At 45.9% G+C, this 16,296-nt stretch overlaps 52 non-coding genes across 52 annotated transcripts; all 52 read left to right on the top strand.

Moving 5' to 3' along the window:
- Positions 1-61: 61 nt before the first annotated feature.
- Positions 62-180, top strand: LOC123438618. Its single transcript, XR_006629752.1, has one exon. It is a non-coding gene; the product is annotated as a 5S ribosomal RNA (ribosomal RNA).
- Positions 181-388: 208 nt separating this feature from the next.
- On the top strand, positions 389-507 carry LOC123434766. Its single transcript, XR_006626040.1, has one exon. It is a non-coding gene; the product is annotated as a 5S ribosomal RNA (ribosomal RNA).
- Positions 508-695: 188 nt separating this feature from the next.
- Positions 696-814, top strand: LOC123434767. The gene has a single exon (XR_006626041.1). It is a non-coding gene; the product is annotated as a 5S ribosomal RNA (ribosomal RNA).
- A 173-nt stretch (positions 815-987) lies between these two features.
- Positions 988-1,106, top strand: LOC123432129. Its single transcript, XR_006623727.1, has one exon. It is a non-coding gene; the product is annotated as a 5S ribosomal RNA (ribosomal RNA).
- Positions 1,107-1,288: 182 nt separating this feature from the next.
- LOC123434768 lies at positions 1,289-1,407 on the top strand. The gene has a single exon (XR_006626042.1). It is a non-coding gene; the product is annotated as a 5S ribosomal RNA (ribosomal RNA).
- A 194-nt stretch (positions 1,408-1,601) lies between these two features.
- On the top strand, positions 1,602-1,720 carry LOC123434770. Its single transcript, XR_006626044.1, has one exon. It is a non-coding gene; the product is annotated as a 5S ribosomal RNA (ribosomal RNA).
- A 173-nt stretch (positions 1,721-1,893) lies between these two features.
- On the top strand, positions 1,894-2,012 carry LOC123431917. Its single transcript, XR_006623522.1, has one exon. It is a non-coding gene; the product is annotated as a 5S ribosomal RNA (ribosomal RNA).
- A 182-nt stretch (positions 2,013-2,194) lies between these two features.
- LOC123436756 lies at positions 2,195-2,313 on the top strand. The gene has a single exon (XR_006627968.1). It is a non-coding gene; the product is annotated as a 5S ribosomal RNA (ribosomal RNA).
- Positions 2,314-2,521: 208 nt separating this feature from the next.
- LOC123434771 lies at positions 2,522-2,640 on the top strand. Its single transcript, XR_006626046.1, has one exon. It is a non-coding gene; the product is annotated as a 5S ribosomal RNA (ribosomal RNA).
- A 188-nt stretch (positions 2,641-2,828) lies between these two features.
- LOC123434773 lies at positions 2,829-2,947 on the top strand. Its single transcript, XR_006626047.1, has one exon. It is a non-coding gene; the product is annotated as a 5S ribosomal RNA (ribosomal RNA).
- A 173-nt stretch (positions 2,948-3,120) lies between these two features.
- On the top strand, positions 3,121-3,239 carry LOC123438620. Its single transcript, XR_006629754.1, has one exon. It is a non-coding gene; the product is annotated as a 5S ribosomal RNA (ribosomal RNA).
- A 182-nt stretch (positions 3,240-3,421) lies between these two features.
- LOC123434774 lies at positions 3,422-3,540 on the top strand. The gene has a single exon (XR_006626048.1). It is a non-coding gene; the product is annotated as a 5S ribosomal RNA (ribosomal RNA).
- A 194-nt stretch (positions 3,541-3,734) lies between these two features.
- Positions 3,735-3,853, top strand: LOC123434775. Its single transcript, XR_006626049.1, has one exon. It is a non-coding gene; the product is annotated as a 5S ribosomal RNA (ribosomal RNA).
- A 173-nt stretch (positions 3,854-4,026) lies between these two features.
- Positions 4,027-4,145, top strand: LOC123431918. The gene has a single exon (XR_006623523.1). It is a non-coding gene; the product is annotated as a 5S ribosomal RNA (ribosomal RNA).
- A 182-nt stretch (positions 4,146-4,327) lies between these two features.
- Positions 4,328-4,446, top strand: LOC123436757. The gene has a single exon (XR_006627969.1). It is a non-coding gene; the product is annotated as a 5S ribosomal RNA (ribosomal RNA).
- A 238-nt stretch (positions 4,447-4,684) lies between these two features.
- LOC123434776 lies at positions 4,685-4,803 on the top strand. Its single transcript, XR_006626050.1, has one exon. It is a non-coding gene; the product is annotated as a 5S ribosomal RNA (ribosomal RNA).
- Positions 4,804-4,991: 188 nt separating this feature from the next.
- On the top strand, positions 4,992-5,110 carry LOC123435062. Its single transcript, XR_006626324.1, has one exon. It is a non-coding gene; the product is annotated as a 5S ribosomal RNA (ribosomal RNA).
- Positions 5,111-5,295: 185 nt separating this feature from the next.
- On the top strand, positions 5,296-5,414 carry LOC123435719. Its single transcript, XR_006626970.1, has one exon. It is a non-coding gene; the product is annotated as a 5S ribosomal RNA (ribosomal RNA).
- Positions 5,415-5,605: 191 nt separating this feature from the next.
- On the top strand, positions 5,606-5,724 carry LOC123436986. The gene has a single exon (XR_006628192.1). It is a non-coding gene; the product is annotated as a 5S ribosomal RNA (ribosomal RNA).
- Positions 5,725-5,906: 182 nt separating this feature from the next.
- Positions 5,907-6,025, top strand: LOC123436614. Its single transcript, XR_006627829.1, has one exon. It is a non-coding gene; the product is annotated as a 5S ribosomal RNA (ribosomal RNA).
- Positions 6,026-6,207: 182 nt separating this feature from the next.
- On the top strand, positions 6,208-6,326 carry LOC123432892. The gene has a single exon (XR_006624460.1). It is a non-coding gene; the product is annotated as a 5S ribosomal RNA (ribosomal RNA).
- Positions 6,327-6,517: 191 nt separating this feature from the next.
- LOC123436021 lies at positions 6,518-6,636 on the top strand. The gene has a single exon (XR_006627260.1). It is a non-coding gene; the product is annotated as a 5S ribosomal RNA (ribosomal RNA).
- Positions 6,637-6,827: 191 nt separating this feature from the next.
- LOC123431716 lies at positions 6,828-6,946 on the top strand. Its single transcript, XR_006623306.1, has one exon. It is a non-coding gene; the product is annotated as a 5S ribosomal RNA (ribosomal RNA).
- A 266-nt stretch (positions 6,947-7,212) lies between these two features.
- LOC123434777 lies at positions 7,213-7,331 on the top strand. Its single transcript, XR_006626051.1, has one exon. It is a non-coding gene; the product is annotated as a 5S ribosomal RNA (ribosomal RNA).
- A 197-nt stretch (positions 7,332-7,528) lies between these two features.
- LOC123435721 lies at positions 7,529-7,647 on the top strand. Its single transcript, XR_006626971.1, has one exon. It is a non-coding gene; the product is annotated as a 5S ribosomal RNA (ribosomal RNA).
- Positions 7,648-7,832: 185 nt separating this feature from the next.
- On the top strand, positions 7,833-7,951 carry LOC123432545. Its single transcript, XR_006624122.1, has one exon. It is a non-coding gene; the product is annotated as a 5S ribosomal RNA (ribosomal RNA).
- Positions 7,952-8,148: 197 nt separating this feature from the next.
- Positions 8,149-8,267, top strand: LOC123436988. Its single transcript, XR_006628193.1, has one exon. It is a non-coding gene; the product is annotated as a 5S ribosomal RNA (ribosomal RNA).
- A 182-nt stretch (positions 8,268-8,449) lies between these two features.
- Positions 8,450-8,568, top strand: LOC123438026. The gene has a single exon (XR_006629187.1). It is a non-coding gene; the product is annotated as a 5S ribosomal RNA (ribosomal RNA).
- Positions 8,569-8,747: 179 nt separating this feature from the next.
- Positions 8,748-8,866, top strand: LOC123436104. Its single transcript, XR_006627340.1, has one exon. It is a non-coding gene; the product is annotated as a 5S ribosomal RNA (ribosomal RNA).
- A 194-nt stretch (positions 8,867-9,060) lies between these two features.
- Positions 9,061-9,179, top strand: LOC123432893. Its single transcript, XR_006624461.1, has one exon. It is a non-coding gene; the product is annotated as a 5S ribosomal RNA (ribosomal RNA).
- A 194-nt stretch (positions 9,180-9,373) lies between these two features.
- Positions 9,374-9,492, top strand: LOC123436022. Its single transcript, XR_006627261.1, has one exon. It is a non-coding gene; the product is annotated as a 5S ribosomal RNA (ribosomal RNA).
- A 191-nt stretch (positions 9,493-9,683) lies between these two features.
- On the top strand, positions 9,684-9,802 carry LOC123432508. The gene has a single exon (XR_006624087.1). It is a non-coding gene; the product is annotated as a 5S ribosomal RNA (ribosomal RNA).
- Positions 9,803-10,038: 236 nt separating this feature from the next.
- Positions 10,039-10,157, top strand: LOC123435722. The gene has a single exon (XR_006626972.1). It is a non-coding gene; the product is annotated as a 5S ribosomal RNA (ribosomal RNA).
- A 206-nt stretch (positions 10,158-10,363) lies between these two features.
- Positions 10,364-10,482, top strand: LOC123436989. The gene has a single exon (XR_006628194.1). It is a non-coding gene; the product is annotated as a 5S ribosomal RNA (ribosomal RNA).
- A 197-nt stretch (positions 10,483-10,679) lies between these two features.
- On the top strand, positions 10,680-10,798 carry LOC123436615. Its single transcript, XR_006627830.1, has one exon. It is a non-coding gene; the product is annotated as a 5S ribosomal RNA (ribosomal RNA).
- Positions 10,799-10,980: 182 nt separating this feature from the next.
- On the top strand, positions 10,981-11,099 carry LOC123436105. The gene has a single exon (XR_006627341.1). It is a non-coding gene; the product is annotated as a 5S ribosomal RNA (ribosomal RNA).
- A 185-nt stretch (positions 11,100-11,284) lies between these two features.
- On the top strand, positions 11,285-11,403 carry LOC123432894. The gene has a single exon (XR_006624462.1). It is a non-coding gene; the product is annotated as a 5S ribosomal RNA (ribosomal RNA).
- A 191-nt stretch (positions 11,404-11,594) lies between these two features.
- Positions 11,595-11,713, top strand: LOC123436023. The gene has a single exon (XR_006627262.1). It is a non-coding gene; the product is annotated as a 5S ribosomal RNA (ribosomal RNA).
- A 185-nt stretch (positions 11,714-11,898) lies between these two features.
- Positions 11,899-12,017, top strand: LOC123431718. The gene has a single exon (XR_006623307.1). It is a non-coding gene; the product is annotated as a 5S ribosomal RNA (ribosomal RNA).
- Positions 12,018-12,306: 289 nt separating this feature from the next.
- On the top strand, positions 12,307-12,425 carry LOC123435723. The gene has a single exon (XR_006626973.1). It is a non-coding gene; the product is annotated as a 5S ribosomal RNA (ribosomal RNA).
- A 218-nt stretch (positions 12,426-12,643) lies between these two features.
- On the top strand, positions 12,644-12,762 carry LOC123436990. Its single transcript, XR_006628195.1, has one exon. It is a non-coding gene; the product is annotated as a 5S ribosomal RNA (ribosomal RNA).
- A 197-nt stretch (positions 12,763-12,959) lies between these two features.
- LOC123438537 lies at positions 12,960-13,078 on the top strand. The gene has a single exon (XR_006629673.1). It is a non-coding gene; the product is annotated as a 5S ribosomal RNA (ribosomal RNA).
- Positions 13,079-13,260: 182 nt separating this feature from the next.
- Positions 13,261-13,379, top strand: LOC123438657. The gene has a single exon (XR_006629789.1). It is a non-coding gene; the product is annotated as a 5S ribosomal RNA (ribosomal RNA).
- A 200-nt stretch (positions 13,380-13,579) lies between these two features.
- Positions 13,580-13,698, top strand: LOC123433234. Its single transcript, XR_006624772.1, has one exon. It is a non-coding gene; the product is annotated as a 5S ribosomal RNA (ribosomal RNA).
- A 191-nt stretch (positions 13,699-13,889) lies between these two features.
- LOC123436025 lies at positions 13,890-14,008 on the top strand. Its single transcript, XR_006627263.1, has one exon. It is a non-coding gene; the product is annotated as a 5S ribosomal RNA (ribosomal RNA).
- Positions 14,009-14,190: 182 nt separating this feature from the next.
- Positions 14,191-14,309, top strand: LOC123431631. The gene has a single exon (XR_006623220.1). It is a non-coding gene; the product is annotated as a 5S ribosomal RNA (ribosomal RNA).
- A 194-nt stretch (positions 14,310-14,503) lies between these two features.
- LOC123432896 lies at positions 14,504-14,622 on the top strand. The gene has a single exon (XR_006624463.1). It is a non-coding gene; the product is annotated as a 5S ribosomal RNA (ribosomal RNA).
- A 191-nt stretch (positions 14,623-14,813) lies between these two features.
- LOC123436027 lies at positions 14,814-14,932 on the top strand. The gene has a single exon (XR_006627265.1). It is a non-coding gene; the product is annotated as a 5S ribosomal RNA (ribosomal RNA).
- A 182-nt stretch (positions 14,933-15,114) lies between these two features.
- On the top strand, positions 15,115-15,233 carry LOC123436212. The gene has a single exon (XR_006627444.1). It is a non-coding gene; the product is annotated as a 5S ribosomal RNA (ribosomal RNA).
- Positions 15,234-15,412: 179 nt separating this feature from the next.
- On the top strand, positions 15,413-15,530 carry LOC123438247. The gene has a single exon (XR_006629400.1). It is a non-coding gene; the product is annotated as a 5S ribosomal RNA (ribosomal RNA).
- Positions 15,531-15,718: 188 nt separating this feature from the next.
- On the top strand, positions 15,719-15,837 carry LOC123435467. The gene has a single exon (XR_006626716.1). It is a non-coding gene; the product is annotated as a 5S ribosomal RNA (ribosomal RNA).
- Positions 15,838-16,016: 179 nt separating this feature from the next.
- Positions 16,017-16,134, top strand: LOC123438248. The gene has a single exon (XR_006629401.1). It is a non-coding gene; the product is annotated as a 5S ribosomal RNA (ribosomal RNA).
- Positions 16,135-16,296: the final 162 nt, after the last annotated feature.

Raw genomic sequence — 16,296 nt, forward strand, 5'->3', positions numbered from 1 at the left:
GACACCCAACGACTAGTAGTAGTAGGGGCAAGCATAAGGAACAAATAGATAGTTGCATGTCGGATGCGATCATACCAGCACTAAAGCACCATATCCCATCAGAACTTTGAAGTTAAGCGTGCTTGGGCGAGAGTAGTACTAGGATGGGTGACCTCCTGGGAAGTCCTCGTGTTGCATTCCCCTTTTTAAATATATTTTTGCGCCACGTGACAAGGATGACGCGGGACCGTGATCTATATGACCTCATTTTCTTATTTTTGACGATTACTGTGTGACTTTTCCCACCGCGGTTGACACCCAACGACTAGTAGTGGTAGTAGTATTGTAGTAGTAGTAGTAGTAGTAGTAGTAGGGGCAAGCATAAGGAACAAATAGATAGTTGCATGTCGGATGCGATCATACCAGCACTAAAGCACCGGATCCCATCAGAACTCCGAAGTTAAGCGTGCTTGGGCGAGAGTAGTACTAGGATGGGTGACCTCCTGGGAAGTCCTCGTGTTGCATTCCCCTTTTTAAATATATTTTTGCGCCACGTGACAAGGATGACGCGGGAACGTGATCTATATGACCTCATTTTCTTATTTTTGACGATTAGTGTGTGACTTTTCCCACCGCGCTTGACACCCAACGACTAGTAGTAGTAGTAGTAGTAGTAGTAGGGGCAAGCATAAGGAACAAATAGATAGTTGCATGTCGGATGCGATCATACCAGCACTAAAGCACCGGATCCCATCAGAACTCCGAAGTTAAGCGTGCTTGGGCGAGAGTAGTACTAGGATGGGTGACCTCCTGGGAAGTCCTCGTGTTGCATTCCCCTTTTTAAATATATTTTTGCGCCACGTGACAAGGATGACGCGGGAGCGTGATCTATATGACCTCATTTTCTTATTTTTGACGATTACTGTGTGACTTTTCCCACCGCGCTTGACACCCAACGACTAGTAGTAGTAGGGGCAAGCATAAGGAACAAATAGATAGTTGCATGTCGGATGCGATCATACCAGCACTAAAGCACCATATCCCATCAGAACTTTGAAGTTAAGCGTGCTTGGGCGAGAGTAGTACTAGGATGGGTGACCTCCTGCGAAGTCCTCGTGTTGCATTCCCCTTTTTAAATATATTTTTGCGCCACGTGACAAGGATGACGCGGGAGCGTGATCTATATGACCTCATTTTCTTATTTTTGACGATTACTGTGTGACTTTTCCCACCGCGCTTGACACCCAACGACTAGTAGTAGTAGTAGTAGTAGGGGCAAGCATAAGGAACAAATAGATAGTTGCATGTCGGATGCGATCATACCAGCACTAAAGCACCGGATCCCATCAGAACTCCGAAGTTAAGCGTGCTTGGGCGAGAGTAGTACTAGGATGGGTGACCTCCTGGGAAGTCCTCGTGTTGCATTCCCCTTTTTAAATATATTTTTGCGCCACGTGACAAGGATGACGCGGGAACGTGATCTATATGACCTCATTTTCTTATTTTTGACGATTACTGTGTGACTTTTCCCACCGCGCTTGACACCCAACGACTAGTAGTAGTAGTAGTAGTAGTAGTAGTAGTAGGAGCAAGCATAAGGAACAAATAGATAGTTACATGTCGGATGCGATCATACCAGCACTAAAGCACCGGATCCCATCAGAACTCCGAAGTTAAGCGTGCTTGGGCGAGAGTAGTACTAGGATGGGTGACCTCCTGGGAAGTCCTCGTGTTGCATTCCCCTTTTTAAATATATTTTTGCGCCACGTGACAAGGATGACGCGGGAGCTTGATCTATATGACCTCATTTTCTTATTTTTGACGATTACTGTGTGACTTTTCCCACCGCGCTTGACACCCAACGACTAGTAGTAGTAGGGGCAAGCATAAGGAACAAATAGATAGTTGCATGTCGGATGCGATCATACCAGCACTAAAGCACCATATCCCATCAGAACTTCGAAGTTAAGCGTGCTTGGGCGAGAGTAGTACTAGGATGGGTGACCTCCTGGGAAGTCCTCGTGTTGCATTCCCCTTTTTAAATATATTTTTGCGCCACGTGACAAGGATGACGCGGGACCGTGATCTATATGACCTCATTTTCTTATTTTTGACGATTACTGTGTGACTTTTCCCACCGCGCTTGACACCCAACGACTAGTAGTAGTAGTAGTAGTAGGGGCAAGCATAAGGAACAAATAGATAGTTGCATGTCGGATGCGATCATACCAGCACTAAAGCACCGGATCCCATCAGAACTCCGAAGTTAAGCGCGCTTGGGCGAGAGTAGTACTAGGATGGGTGACCTCCTGGGAAGTCCTCGTGTTGCATTCCCCTTTTTAAATATATTTTTGCGCCACGTGACAAGGATGACGCGGGACCGTGATCTATATGACCTCATTTTCTTATTTTTGACGATTACTGTGTGACTTTTCCCACCGCGGTTGACACCCAACGACTAGTAGTGGTAGTAGTATTGTAGTAGTAGTAGTAGTAGTAGTAGTAGGGGCAAGCATAAGGAACAAATAGATAGTTGCATGTCGGATGCGATCATACCAGCACTAAAGCACCGGATCCCATCAGAACTCCGAAGTTAAGCGTGCTTGGGCGAGAGTAGTACTAGGATGGGTGACCTCCTGGGAAGTCCTCGTGTTGCATTCCCCTTTTTAAATATATTTTTGCGCCACGTGACAAGGATGACGCGGGAACGTGATCTATATGACCTCATTTTCTTATTTTTGACGATTAGTGTGTGACTTTTCCCACCGCGCTTGACACCCAACGACTAGTAGTAGTAGTAGTAGTAGTAGTAGGGGCAAGCATAAGGAACAAATAGATAGTTGCATGTCGGATGCGATCATACCAGCACTAAAGCACCGGATCCCATCAGAACTCCGAAGTTAAGCGTGCTTGGGCGAGAGTAGTACTAGGATGGGTGACCTCCTGGGAAGTCCTCGTGTTGCATTCCCCTTTTTAAATATATTTTTGCGCCACGTGACAAGGATGACGCGGGAGCGTGATCTATATGACCTCATTTTCTTATTTTTGACGATTACTGTGTGACTTTTCCCACCGCGCTTGACACCCAACGACTAGTAGTAGTAGGGGCAAGCATAAGGAACAAATAGATAGTTGCATGTCGGATGCGATCATACCAGCACTAAAGCACCATATCCCATCAGAACTTTGAAGTTAAGCGTGCTTGGGCGAGAGTAGTACTAGGATGGGTGACCTCCTGGGAAGTCCTCGTGTTGCATTCCCCTTTTTAAATATATTTTTGCGCCACGTGACAAGGATGACGCGGGAGCGTGATCTATATGACCTCATTTTCTTATTTTTGACGATTACTGTGTGACTTTTCCCACCGCGCTTGACACCCAACGACTAGTAGTAGTAGTAGTAGTAGGGGCAAGCATAAGGAACAAATAGATAGTTGCATGTCGGATGCGATCATACCAGCACTAAAGCACCGGATCCCATCAGAACTCCGAAGTTAAGCGTGCTTGGGCGAGAGTAGTACTAGGATGGGTGACCTCCTGGGAAGTCCTCGTGTTGCATTCCCCTTTTTAAATATATTTTTGCGCCACGTGACAAGGATGACGCGGGAACGTGATCTATATGACCTCATTTTCTTATTTTTGACGATTACTGTGTGACTTTTCCCACCGCGCTTGACACCCAACGACTAGTAGTAGTAGTAGTAGTAGTAGTAGTAGTAGGAGCAAGCATAAGGAACAAATAGATAGTTACATGTCGGATGCGATCATACCAGCACTAAAGCACCGGATCCCATCAGAACTCCGAAGTTAAGCGTGCTTGGGCGAGAGTAGTACTAGGATGGGTGACCTCCTGGGAAGTCCTCGTGTTGCATTCCCCTTTTTAAATATATTTTTGCGCCACGTGACAAGGATGACGCGGGAGCGTGATCTATATGACCTCATTTTCTTATTTTTGACGATTACTGTGTGACTTTTCCCACCGCGCTTGACACCCAACGACCAGTAGTAGTAGGGGCAAGCATAAGGAACAAATAGATAGTTGCATGTCGGATGCGATCATACCAGCACTAAAGCACCATATCCCATCAGAACTTCGAAGTTAAGCGTGCTTGGGCGAGAGTAGTACTAGGATGGGTGACCTCCTGGGAAGTCCTCGTGTTGCATTCCCCTTTTTAAATATATTTTTGCGCCACGTGACAAGGATGACGCGGGACCGTGATCTATATGACCTCATTTTCTTATTTTTGACGATTACTGTGTGACTTTTCCCACCGCGCTTGACACCCAACGACTAGTAGTAGTAGTAGTAGTAGGGGCAAGCATAAGGAACAAATAGATAGTTGCATGTCGGATGCGATCATACCAGCACTAAAGCACCGGATCCCATCAGAACTCCGAAGTTAAGCGCGCTTGGGCGAGAGTAGTACTAGGATGGGTGACCTCCTGGGAAGTCCTCGTGTTGCATTCCCCTTTTTAAATATATTTTTGCGCCACGTGACAAGGATGACGCGGGACCGTGATCTATATGACCTCATTTTCTTATTTTTGACGATTACTGTGTGACTTTTCCCACCGCGGTTGACACCCAACGACTAGTAGTAGTAGTAGTATTGTAGTAGTAGTAGTAGTAGTAGTAGTAGTAGTAGTAGTAGTAGTAGTAGTAGTAGTAGGGGCAAGCATAAGGAACAAATAGATAGTTGCATGTCGGATGCGATCATACCAGCACTAAAGCACCGGATCCCATCAGAACTCCGAAGTTAAGCGTGCTTGGGCGAGAGTAGTACTAGGATGGGTGACCTCCTGGGAAGTCCTCGTGTTGCATTCCCCTTTTTAAATATATTTTTGCGCCACGTGACAAGGATGACGCGGGAACGTGATCTATATGACCTCATTTTCTTATTTTTGACGATTAGTGTGTGACTTTTCCCACCGCGCTTGACACCCAACGACTACTAGTAGTAGTAGTAGTAGTAGTAGGGGCAAGCATAAGGAACAAATAGATAGTTGCATGTCGGATGCGATCATACCAGCACTAAAGCACCGGATCCCATTAGAACTCCGAAGTTAAGCGTGCTTGGGCGAGAGTAGTACTAGGATGGGTGACCTCCTGGGAAGTCCTCGTGTTGCATTCCCCTTTTTAAATATATTTTTGCGCCACGTGACAAGGATGACGCGGGAGCGTGATCTATATGACCTCATTTTCTTATTTTTGACGATTACTGTGTGACTTTTCCCACCGCGCTTCACACCCAACGACTAGTAGTAGTAGTAGTAGTAGTAGGGGCAAGCATAAGGAACAAATAGATAGTTGCATGTCGGATGCGATCATACCAGCACTAAAGCACCGGATCCCATGAGAACTCCGAAGTTAAGCGTGCTTGGGCGAGAGTAGTACTAGGATGGGTGACCTCCTGGGAAGTCCTCGTGTTGCATTCCCCTTTTTAAATATATTTTTGCGCCACGTGACAAGGATGACGCGGGAGCGTGATCTATATGACCTCATTTTCTTATTTTTGACGATTACTGTGTGACTTTTCCCACCGCGCTTGACACCCAACGACTAGTAGTAGTAGTAGTAGTAGTAGTAGTAGGGGCAAGCATAAGGAACAAATAGATAGTTGCATGTCGGATGCGATCATACCAGCACTAAAGCACCGGATCCCATCAGAACTCCGAAGTTAAGCGTGCTTGGGCGAGAGTAGTACTAGGATGGGTGACCTCCTGGAAAGTCCTCGTGTTGCATTCCCCTTTTTAAATATATTTTTGCGCCACGTGACAAGGATGACGCGGGAGCGTGATCTATATGACCTCATTTTCTTATTTTTGACGATTACTGTGTGACTTTTCCCACCGCGCTTGACACCCAACGACTAGTAGTAGTAGTAGTAGTAGGGGCAAGGATAAGGAACAAATAGATAGTTGCATGTCGGATGCGATCATACCAGCACTAAAGCACCGGATCCCATCAGAACTTCGAAGTTAAGCGTGCTTGGGCGAGAGTAGTACTAGGATGGGTGACCTCCTGGGAAGTCCTCGTGTTGCATTCCCCTTTTTAAATATATTTTTGCGCCACGTGACAAGGATGACGCGGGAGCGTGATCTATATGACCTCATTTTCTTATTTTTGACGATTACTGTGTGACTTTTCCCACCGCGCTTGACACCCAACGACTAGTAGTAGTAGTAGTAGTAGGGGCAAGCATAAGGAACAAATAGATAGTTGCATGTCGGATGCGATCATACCAGCACTAAAGCACCGGATCCCATCAGAACTTCGAAATTAAGCGTGCTTGGGCGAGAGTAGTACTAGGATGGGTGACCTCCTGGTAAGTCCTCGTGTTGCATTCCCCTTTTTAAATATATTTTTGCGCCACGTGACAAGGATGACGCGGGAGCGTGATCTATATGACCTCATTTTCTTATTTTTGACGATTACTGTGTGACTTTTCCCACCGCGCTTGACACCCAACGACTAGTAGTAGTAGTAGTAGTAGTAGTAGTAGGGGCAAGCATAAGGAACAAATAGATAGTTGCATGTCGGATGCGATCATACCAGCACTAAAGCACCGGATCCCATCAGAACTCCGAAGTTAAGCGTGCTTGGGCGAGAGTAGTACTAGGATGGTTGACCTCCTGGGAAGTCCTCGTGTTGCATTCCCCTTTTTAAATATATTTTTGCGCCACGTGACAAGGATGACGCGGGACCGTGATCTATATGACCTCATTTTCTTATTTTTGACGATTACTGTGTGACTTTTCCCACCGCGCTTGACACCCAACGACTAGTAGTAGTAGTAGTAGTAGTAGTAGTAGGGGCAAGCATAAGGAACAAATAGATAGTTGCATGTCGGATGCGATCATACCAGCACTAAAGCACCGGATCCCATCACAACTCCGAAGTTAAGCGTGCTTGGGCGAGAGTAGTACTAGGATGGGTGACCTCCTGGGAAGTCCTCGTGTTGCATTCCCCTTTTTAAATATATTTTTGCGCCACGTGACAAGGATGACGCGGGAACGTGATCTATATGACCTCATTTTCTTATTTTTGACGATTACTGTGTGACTTTTCCCACCGCGCTTGACACCCAACGACTAGTAGTAGTAGTAGTAGTAGTAGTAGTAGTAGTAGTAGTAGTAGTAGTAGTAGTAGTAGTAGTAGTAGTAGTAGTAGTAGTAGTAGTAGTAGTAGTAGTAGTAGGGGCAAGCATAAGGAACAAATAGATAGTTGCATGTCGGATGCGATCATACCAGCACTAAAGCACCGGATCCCATCAGAACTCCGAAGTTAAGCGTGCTTGGGCGAGAGTAGTACTAGGATGGGTGACCTCCTGGGAAGTCCTCGTGTTGCATTCCCCTTTTTAAATATATTTTTGCGCCACGTGACAAGGATGACGCGGGAACGTGATCTATATGACCTCATTTTCTTATTTTTGACGATTAGTGTGTGACTTTTCCCACCGCGCTTGACACCCAACGACTAGTAGTAGTAGTAGTAGTAGTAGTAGTAGTAGTAGGGGCAAGCATAAGGAACAAATAGATAGTTGCATGTCGGATGCGATCATACCAGCACTAAAGCACCGGATCCCATGAGAACTCCGAAGTTAAGCGTGCTTGGGCGAGAGTAGTACTAGGATGGGTGACCTCCTGGGAAGTCCTCGTGTTGCATTCCCCTTTTTAAATATATTTTTGCGCCACGTGACAAGGATGACGCGGGAGCGTGATCTATATGACCTCATTTTCTTATTTTTGACGATTACTGTGTGACTTTTCCCACCGCGCTTCACACCCAACGACTAGTAGTAGTAGTAGTAGTAGTAGGGGCAAGCATAAGGAACAAATAGATAGTTGCATGTCGGATGCGATCATACCAGCACTAAAGCACCGGATCCCATGAGAACTCCGAAGTTAAGCGTGCTTGATCGAGAGTAGTACTAGGATGGGTGACCTCCTGGGAAGTCCTCGTGTTGCATTCCCCTTTTTAAATATATTTTTGCGCCACGTGACAAGGATGACGCGGGAGCGTGATCTATATGACCTCATTTTCTTATTTTTGACGATTACTGTGTGACTTTTCCCACCGCGCTTGACACCCAACGACTAGTAGTAGTAGTAGTAGTAGTAGTAGTAGTAGTAGGGGCAAGCATAAGTAACAAATAGATAGTTGCATGTCGGATGCGATCATACCAGCACTAAAGCACCGGATCCCATCAGAACTCCGAAGTTAAGCGTGCTTGGGCGAGAGTAGTACTAGGATGGGTGACCTCCTGGAAAGTCCTCGTGTTGCATTCCCCTTTTTAAATATATTTTTGCGCCACGTGACAAGGATGACGCGGGAGCGTGATCTATATGACCTCATTTTCTTATTTTTGACGATTACTGTGTGACTTTTCCCACCGCGCTTGACACCCAACGACTAGTAGTAGTAGTAGTAGTAGGGGCAAGGATAAGGAACAAATAGATAGTTGCATGTCGGATGCGATCATACCAGCACTAAATCACCGGATCCCATCAGAACTTCGAAGTTAAGCGTGCTTGGGCGAGAGTAGTACTAGGATGGGTGACCTCCTGGGAAGTCCTCGTGTTGCATTCCCCTTTTTAAATATATTTTTGCGCCACGTGACAAGGATGACGCGGGAGCGTGATCTATATGACCTCATTTTCTTATTTTTGACGATTACTGTGTGACTTTTCCCACCGCGCTTGACACCCAACGACTAGTAGTAGTAGTAGTAGGGGCAAGCATAAGGAACAAATAGATAGTTGCATGTCGGATGCGATCATACCAGCACTAAAGCACCGGATCCCATCAGAACTCCAAAGTTAAGCGTGCTTGGGCGAGAGTAGTACTAGGATGGGTGACCTCCTGGGAAGTCCTCGTGTTGCATTCCTCTTTTTAAATATATTTTTGCGCCACGTGACAAGGATGACGCGGGAGCGTGATCTATATGACCTCATTTTCTTATTTTTGACGATTACTGTGTGACTTTTCCCACCGCGCTTGACACCCAACGACTAGTAGTAGTAGTAGTAGTAGTAGTAGTAGTAGGGGCAAGCATAAGGAACAAATAGATAGTTGCATGTCGGATGCGATCATACCAGCACTAAAGCACCGGATCCCATCAGAACTTCGAAATTAAGCGTGCTTGGGCGAGAGTAGTACTAGGATGGGTGACCTCCTGGTAAGTCCTCGTGTTGCATTCCCCTTTTTAAATATATTTTTGTGCCACGTGACAAGGATGACGCGGGAGCGTGATCTATATGACCTCATTTTCTTATTTTTGACGATTACTGTGTGACTTTTCCCACCGCGCTTGACACCCAACGACTAGTAGTAGTAGTAGTAGTAGTAGTAGTAGTAGGGGCAAGCATAAGGAACAAATAGATAGTTGCATGTCGGATGCGATCATACCAGCACTAAAGCACCGGATCCCATCAGAACTCCGAAGTTAAGCGTGCTTGGGCGAGAGTAGTACTAGGATGGTTGACCTCCTGGGAAGTCCTCGTGTTGCATTCCCCTTTTTAAATATATTTTTGCGCCACGTGACAAGGATGACGCGGGACCGTGATCTATATGACCTCATTTTCTTATTTTTGACGATTACTGTGTGACTTTTCCCACCGCGCTTGACACCCAACGACTAGTAGTAGTAGTAGTAGTAGTAGTAGTAGGGGCAAGCATAAGGAACAAATAGATAGTTGCATGTCGGATGCGATCATACCAGCACTAAAGCACCGGATCCCATCACAACTCCGAAGTTAAGCGTGCTTGGGCGAGAGTAGTACTAGGATGGGTGACCTCCTTGGAAGTCCTCGTGTTGCATTCCCCTTTTTAAATATATTTTTGCGCCACGTGACAAGGATGACGCGGGAACGTGATCTATATGACCTCATTTTCTTATTTTTGACGATTACTGTGTGACTTTTCCCACCGCGCTTGACACCCAACGACTAGTAGTAGTAGTAGTAGTAGTAGTAGTAGTAGTAGTAGTAGTAGTAGTAGTAGTAGTAGTAGTAGTAGTAGTAGGGGCAAGCATAAGGAACAAATAGATAGTTGCATGTCGGATGCGATCATACCAGCACTAAAGCACCGGATCCCATGAGAACTCCGAAGTTAAGCGTGCTTGGGCGAGAGTAGTACTAGGATGGGTGACCTCCTGGGAAGTCCTCGTGTTGCATTCCCCTTTTTAAATATATTTTTGCGCCACGTGACAAGGATGACGCGGGAGCGTGATCTATATGACCTCATTTTCTTATTTTTGACGATTACTGTGTGACTTTTCCCACCGCGCTTGACACCCAACGACTAGTAGTAGTAGTAGTAGTAGTAGTAGTAGTAGTAGTAGTAGTAGGGGCAAGCATAAGGAACAAATAGATAGTTGCATGTCGGATGCGATCATACCAGCACTAAAGCACCGGATCCCATCAGAACTCCGAAGTTAAGCGTGCTTGGGCGAGAGTAGTACTAGGATGGGTGACCTCCTGGAAAGTCCTCGTGTTGCATTCCCCTTTTTAAATATATTTTTGCGCCACGTGACAAGGATGACGCGGGAGCGTGATCTATATGACCTCATTTTCTTATTTTTGACGATTACTGTGTGACTTTTCCCACCGCGCTTGACACCCAACGACTAGTAGTAGTAGTAGTAGTAGTAGTAGTAGTAGTAGGGGCAAGCATAAGGAACAAATAGATAGTTGCATGTCGGATGCGATCATACCAGCACTAAAGCACCGGATCCCATCAGAACTTCGAAGTTAAGCGTGCTTGGGCGAGAGTAGTACTAGGATGGGTGACCTCCTGGGAAGTCCTCGTGTTGCATTCCCCTTTTTAAATATATTTTTGCGCCACGTGACAAGGATGACGCGGGAGCGTGATCTATATGACCTCATTTTCTTATTTTTGACGATTACTGTGTGACTTTTCCCACCGCGCTTGACACCCAACGACTAGTAGTAGTAGTAGTAGTAGGGGCAAGCATAAGGAACAAATAGATAGTTGCATGTCGGATGCGATCATACCAGCACTAAAGCACCGGATCCCATCAGAACTCCAAAGTTAAGCGTGCTTGGGCGAGAGTAGTACTAGGATGGGTGACCTCCTGGGAAGTCCTCGTGTTGCATTCCCCTTTTTAAATATATTTTTGCGCCACGTGACAAGGATGACGCGGGAGCGTGATCTATATGACCTCATTTTCTTATTTTTGACGATTACTGTGTGACTTTTCCCACCGCGCTTGACACCCAACGACTAGTAGTAGTAGTAGTAGTAGTAGGGGCAAGCATAAGGAACAAATAGATAGTTGCATGTTGGATGCGATCATACCAGCACTAAAGCACCGGATCCCATCAGAACTTCGAAATTAAGCGTGCTTGGGCGAGAGTAGTACTAGGATGGGTGACCTCCTGGTAAGTCCTCGTGTTGCATTCCCCTTTTTAAATATATTTTTGCGCCACGTGACAAGGATGACGCGGGAGCGTGATCTATATGACCTCATTTTCTTATTTTTGACGATTACTGTGTGACTTTTCCCACCGCGCTTGACACCCAACGACTAGTAGTAGTAGTAGTAGTAGTAGTAGTAGGGGCAAGCATAAGGAACAAATAGATAGTTGCATGTCGGATGCGATCATACCAGCACTAAAGCACCGGATCCCATCAGAACTCCGAAGTTAAGCGTGCTTGGGCGAGAGTAGTACTAGGATGGTTGACCTCCTGGGAAGTCCTCGTGTTGCATTCCCCTTTTTAAATATATTTTTGCGCCACGTGACAAGGATGACGCGGGACCGTGATCTATATGACCTCATTTTCTTATTTTTGACGATTACTGTGTGACTTTTCCCACCGCGCTTGACACCCAACGACTAGTAGTAGTAGTAGTAGTAGTAGGGGCAAGCATAAGGAACAAATAGATAGTTGCATGTCGGATGCGATCATACCAGCACTAAAGCACCGGATCCCATCACAACTCCGAAGTTAAGCGTGCTTGGGCGAGAGTAGTACTAGGATGGGTGACCTCCTGGGAAGTCCTCGTGTTGCATTCCCCTTTTTAAATATATTTTTGCGCCACGTGACAAGGATGACGCGGGAACGTGATCTATATGACCTCATTTTCTTATTTTTGACGATTACTGTGTGACTTTTCCCACCGCGCTTGACACCCAACGACTAGTAGTAGTAGTAGTAGTAGTAGTAGTAGTAGTAGTAGTAGTAGTAGTAGTAGTAGTAGTAGTAGTAGTAGTAGTAGTAGTAGTAGTAGTAGTAGTAGTAGTAGTAGTAGTAGTAGTAGTAGTAGTAGGGCAAGCATAAGGAACAAATAGATAGTTGCATGTCGGATGCGATCATACCAGCACTAAAGCACCGGATCCCATGAGAACTCCGAAGTTAAGCGTGCTTGGGCGAGAGTAGTACTAGGATGGGTGACCTCCTGGGAAGTCCTCGTGTTGCATTCCCCTTTTTAAATATATTTTTGCGCCACGTGACAAGGATGACGCGGGAGCGTGATCTATATGACCTCATTTTCTTATTTTTGACGATTACTGTGTGACTTTTCCCACCGCGCTTGACACCCAACGACTAGTAGTAGTAGTAGTAGTAGTAGTAGTAGTAGTAGTAGTAGTAGTAGTAGTAGTAGGGGCAAGCATAAGGAACAAATAGATAGTTGCATGTCGGATGCGATCATACCAGCACTAAAGCACCGGATCCCATCAGAACTCCGAAGTTAAGCGTGCTTGGGCGAGAGTAGTACTAGGATGGGTGACCTCCTGGAAAGTCCTCGTGTTGCATTCCCCTTTTTAAATATATTTTTGCGCCACGTGACAAGGATGACGCGGGAGCGTGATCTATATGACCTCATTTTCTTATTTTTGACGATTACTGTGTGACTTTTCCCACCGCGCTTGACACCCAACGACTAGTAGTAGTAGTAGTAGTAGTAGTAGTAGTAGTAGGGGCAAGCATAAGGAACAAATAGATAGTTGCATGTCGGATGCGATCATACCAGCACTAAAGCATCGGATCCCATCAGAACTTCGAAGTTAAGCGTGCTTGGGCGAGAGTAGTACTAGGATGGGTGACCTCCTGGGAAGTCCTCGTGTTGCATTCCCCTTTTTAAATATATTTTTGCGCCACGTGACAAGGATGACGCGGGAGCGTGATCTATATGACCTCATTTTCTTATTTTTGACGATTACTGTGTGACTTTTCCCACCGCGCTTGACACCCAACGACTAGTAGTAGTAGTAGTAGTAGGGGCAAGCATAAGGAACAAATAGATAGTTGCATGTCGGATGCGATCATACCAGCACTAAAGCACCGGATCCTATCAGAACTCCAAAGTTAAGCGTGCTTGGGCGAGAGTAGTACTAGGATGGGTGACCTCCTGGGAAGTCCTCGTGTTGCATTCCCCTTTTTAAATATATTTTTGCGCCACGTGACAAGGATGACGCGGGAGCGTGATCTATATGACCTCATTTTCTTATTTTTGACGATTACTGTGTGACTTTTCCCACCGCGCTTGACACCCAACGACTAGTAGTAGTAGTAGTAGTAGTAGTAGTAGTAGTAGTAGGGGCAAGCATAAGGAACAAATAGATAGTTGCATGTCGGATGCGATCATACCAGCACTAAAGCACCGGAGCCCATCAGAACTTCGAAATTAAGCGTGCTTGGGCGAGAGTAGTACTAGGATGGGTGACCTCCTGGTAAGTCCTCGTGTTGCATTCCCCTTTTTAAATATATTTTTGCGCCACGTGACAAGGATGACGCGGGAGCGTGATCTATATGACCTCATTTTCTTATTTTTGACGATTACTGTGTGACTTTTCCCACCGCGCTTGACACCCAACGACTAGTAGTAGTAGTAGTAGTAGTAGTAGTAGGGGCAAGCATAAGGAACAAATAGATAGTTGCATGTCGGATGCGATCATACCAGCACTAAAGCACCGGATCCCATCAGAACTCCGAAGTTAAGCGTGCTTGGGCGAGAGTAGTACTAGGATGGTTGACCTCCTGGGAAGTCCTCGTGTTGCATTCCCCTTTTTAAATATATTTTTGCGCCACGTGACAAGGATGACGCGGGAGCGTGATCTATATGACCTCATTTTCTTATTTTTGACGATTACTGTGTGACTTTTCCCACCGCGCTTGACACCCAACGACTAGTAGTAGTAGTAGTAGTAGGGGCAAGCATAAGGAACAAATAGATAGTTGCATGTCGGATGCGATCATACCAGCACTAAAGCACCGGATCCTATCAGAACTCCAAAGTTAAGCGTGCTTGGGCGAGAGTAGTACTAGGATGGGTGACCTCCTGGGAAGTCCCCGTGTTGCATTCCCCTTTTTAAATATATTTTTGCGCCACGTGACAAGGATGACGCGGGAGCGTGATCTATATGACCTCATTTTCTTATTTTTGACGATTACTGTGTGACTTTTCCCACCGCGCTTGACACCCAACGACTAGTAGTAGTAGTAGTAGTAGTAGTAGTAGTAGGGGCAAGCATAAGGAACAAATAGATAGTTGCATGTCGGATGCGATCATACCAGCACTAAAGCACCGGATCCCATCAGAACTTCGAAATTAAGCGTGCTTGGGCGAGAGTAGTACTAGGATGGGTGACCTCCTGGTAAGTCCTCGTGTTGCATTCCCCTTTTTAAATATATTTTTGCGCCACGTGACAAGGATGACGCGGGAGCGTGATCTATATGACCTCATTTTCTTATTTTTGACGATTACTGTGTGACTTTTCCCACCGCGCTTGACACCCAACGACTAGTAGTAGTAGTAGTAGTAGTAGTAGTAGGGGCAAGCATAAGGAACAAATAGATAGTTGCATGTCGGATGCGATCATACCAGCACTAAAGCACCGGATCCCATCAGAACTCCGAAGTTAAGCGTGCTTGGGCGAGAGTAGTACTAGGATGGTTGACCTCCTGGGAAGTCCTCGTGTTGCATTCCCCTTTTTAAATATATTTTTGCGCCACGTGACAAGGATGACGCGGGACCGTGATCTATATGACCTCATTTTCTTATTTTTGACGATTACTGTGTGACTTTTCCCACCGCGCTTGACACCCAACGACTAGTAGTAGTAGTAGTAGTAGGGGCAAGCATAAGGAACAAATAGATAGTTGCATGTCGGATGCGATCATACCAGCACTAAAGCACCGGATCCCATCAGAACTCCGAAGTTAAGCGTGCTTGGGCGAGAGTAGTACTAGGATGGGTGACCTCCTGGGAAGTCCTCGTGGTGCATTCCCCTTTTTAAATATATTTTTGCGCCACGTGACAAGGATGACGCGGTAGCGTGATCTATATGACCTCATTTTCTTATTTTTGACGATTACTGTGTGACTTTTCCCACCGCGCTTGACACCCAACGACTAGTAGTAGTAGTAGTAGGGGCAAGCATAAGGAACAAATAGATAGTTGCATGTCGGATGCGATCATACCAGCACTAAAGCACCGGATCCCATCAGAACTCCGAAGTTAAGCGTGCTTGGGCGAGAGTAGTACTAGGATGGGTGACCTCCTGGAAGTCCTCGTGTTGCATTCCCCTTTTTAAATATATTTTTGCGCCACGTGACAAGGATGACGCGGGAGCGTGATCTATATGACCTCATTTTCTTATTTTTGACGATTACTGTGTGACTTTTCCCACCGCGCTTGACACCCAACGACTAGTAGTAGTAGTAGTAGTAGTAGTAGGGGCAAGCATAAGGAACAAATAGATAGTTGCATGTCGGATGCGATCATACCAGCACTAAAGCACCGAATCCCATCAGAACTTCGAAGTTAAGCGTGCTTGGGCGAGAGTAGTACTAGGATGGGTGACCTCCTGGGAAGTCCTCGTGTTGCATTCCCCTTTTTAAATATATTTTTGCGCCACGTGACAAGGATGACGCGGGAGCGTGATCTATATGACCTCATTTTCTTATTTTTGACGATTACAGTGTGACTTTTCCCACCGCGCTTGACACCCAACGACTAGTAGTAGTAGTAGTAGGGGCAAGCATAAGGAACAAATAGATAGTTGCATGTCGGATGCGATCATACCAGCACTAAAGCACCGGATCCCATCAGAACTCCGAAGTTAAGCGTGCTTGGGCGAGAGTAGTACTAGGATGGGTGACCTCCTGGAAGTCCTCGTGTTGCATTCCCCTTTTTAAATATATTTTTGCGCCACGTGACAAGGATGACGCGGGAGCGTGATCTATATGACCTCATTTTCTTATTTTTGACGATTACTGTGTGACTTTTCCCACCGCGCTTGACACCCAACGACTAGTAGTAGTAGTAGTAGTAGTAGGGGCAAGCATAAG

The sequence above is a fragment of the Hordeum vulgare genome, chromosome 2H, assembly GCF_904849725.1.
Source record: "Hordeum vulgare subsp. vulgare chromosome 2H, MorexV3_pseudomolecules_assembly, whole genome shotgun sequence".
Classification (NCBI taxonomy): domain Eukaryota; kingdom Viridiplantae; phylum Streptophyta; class Magnoliopsida; order Poales; family Poaceae; genus Hordeum; species Hordeum vulgare.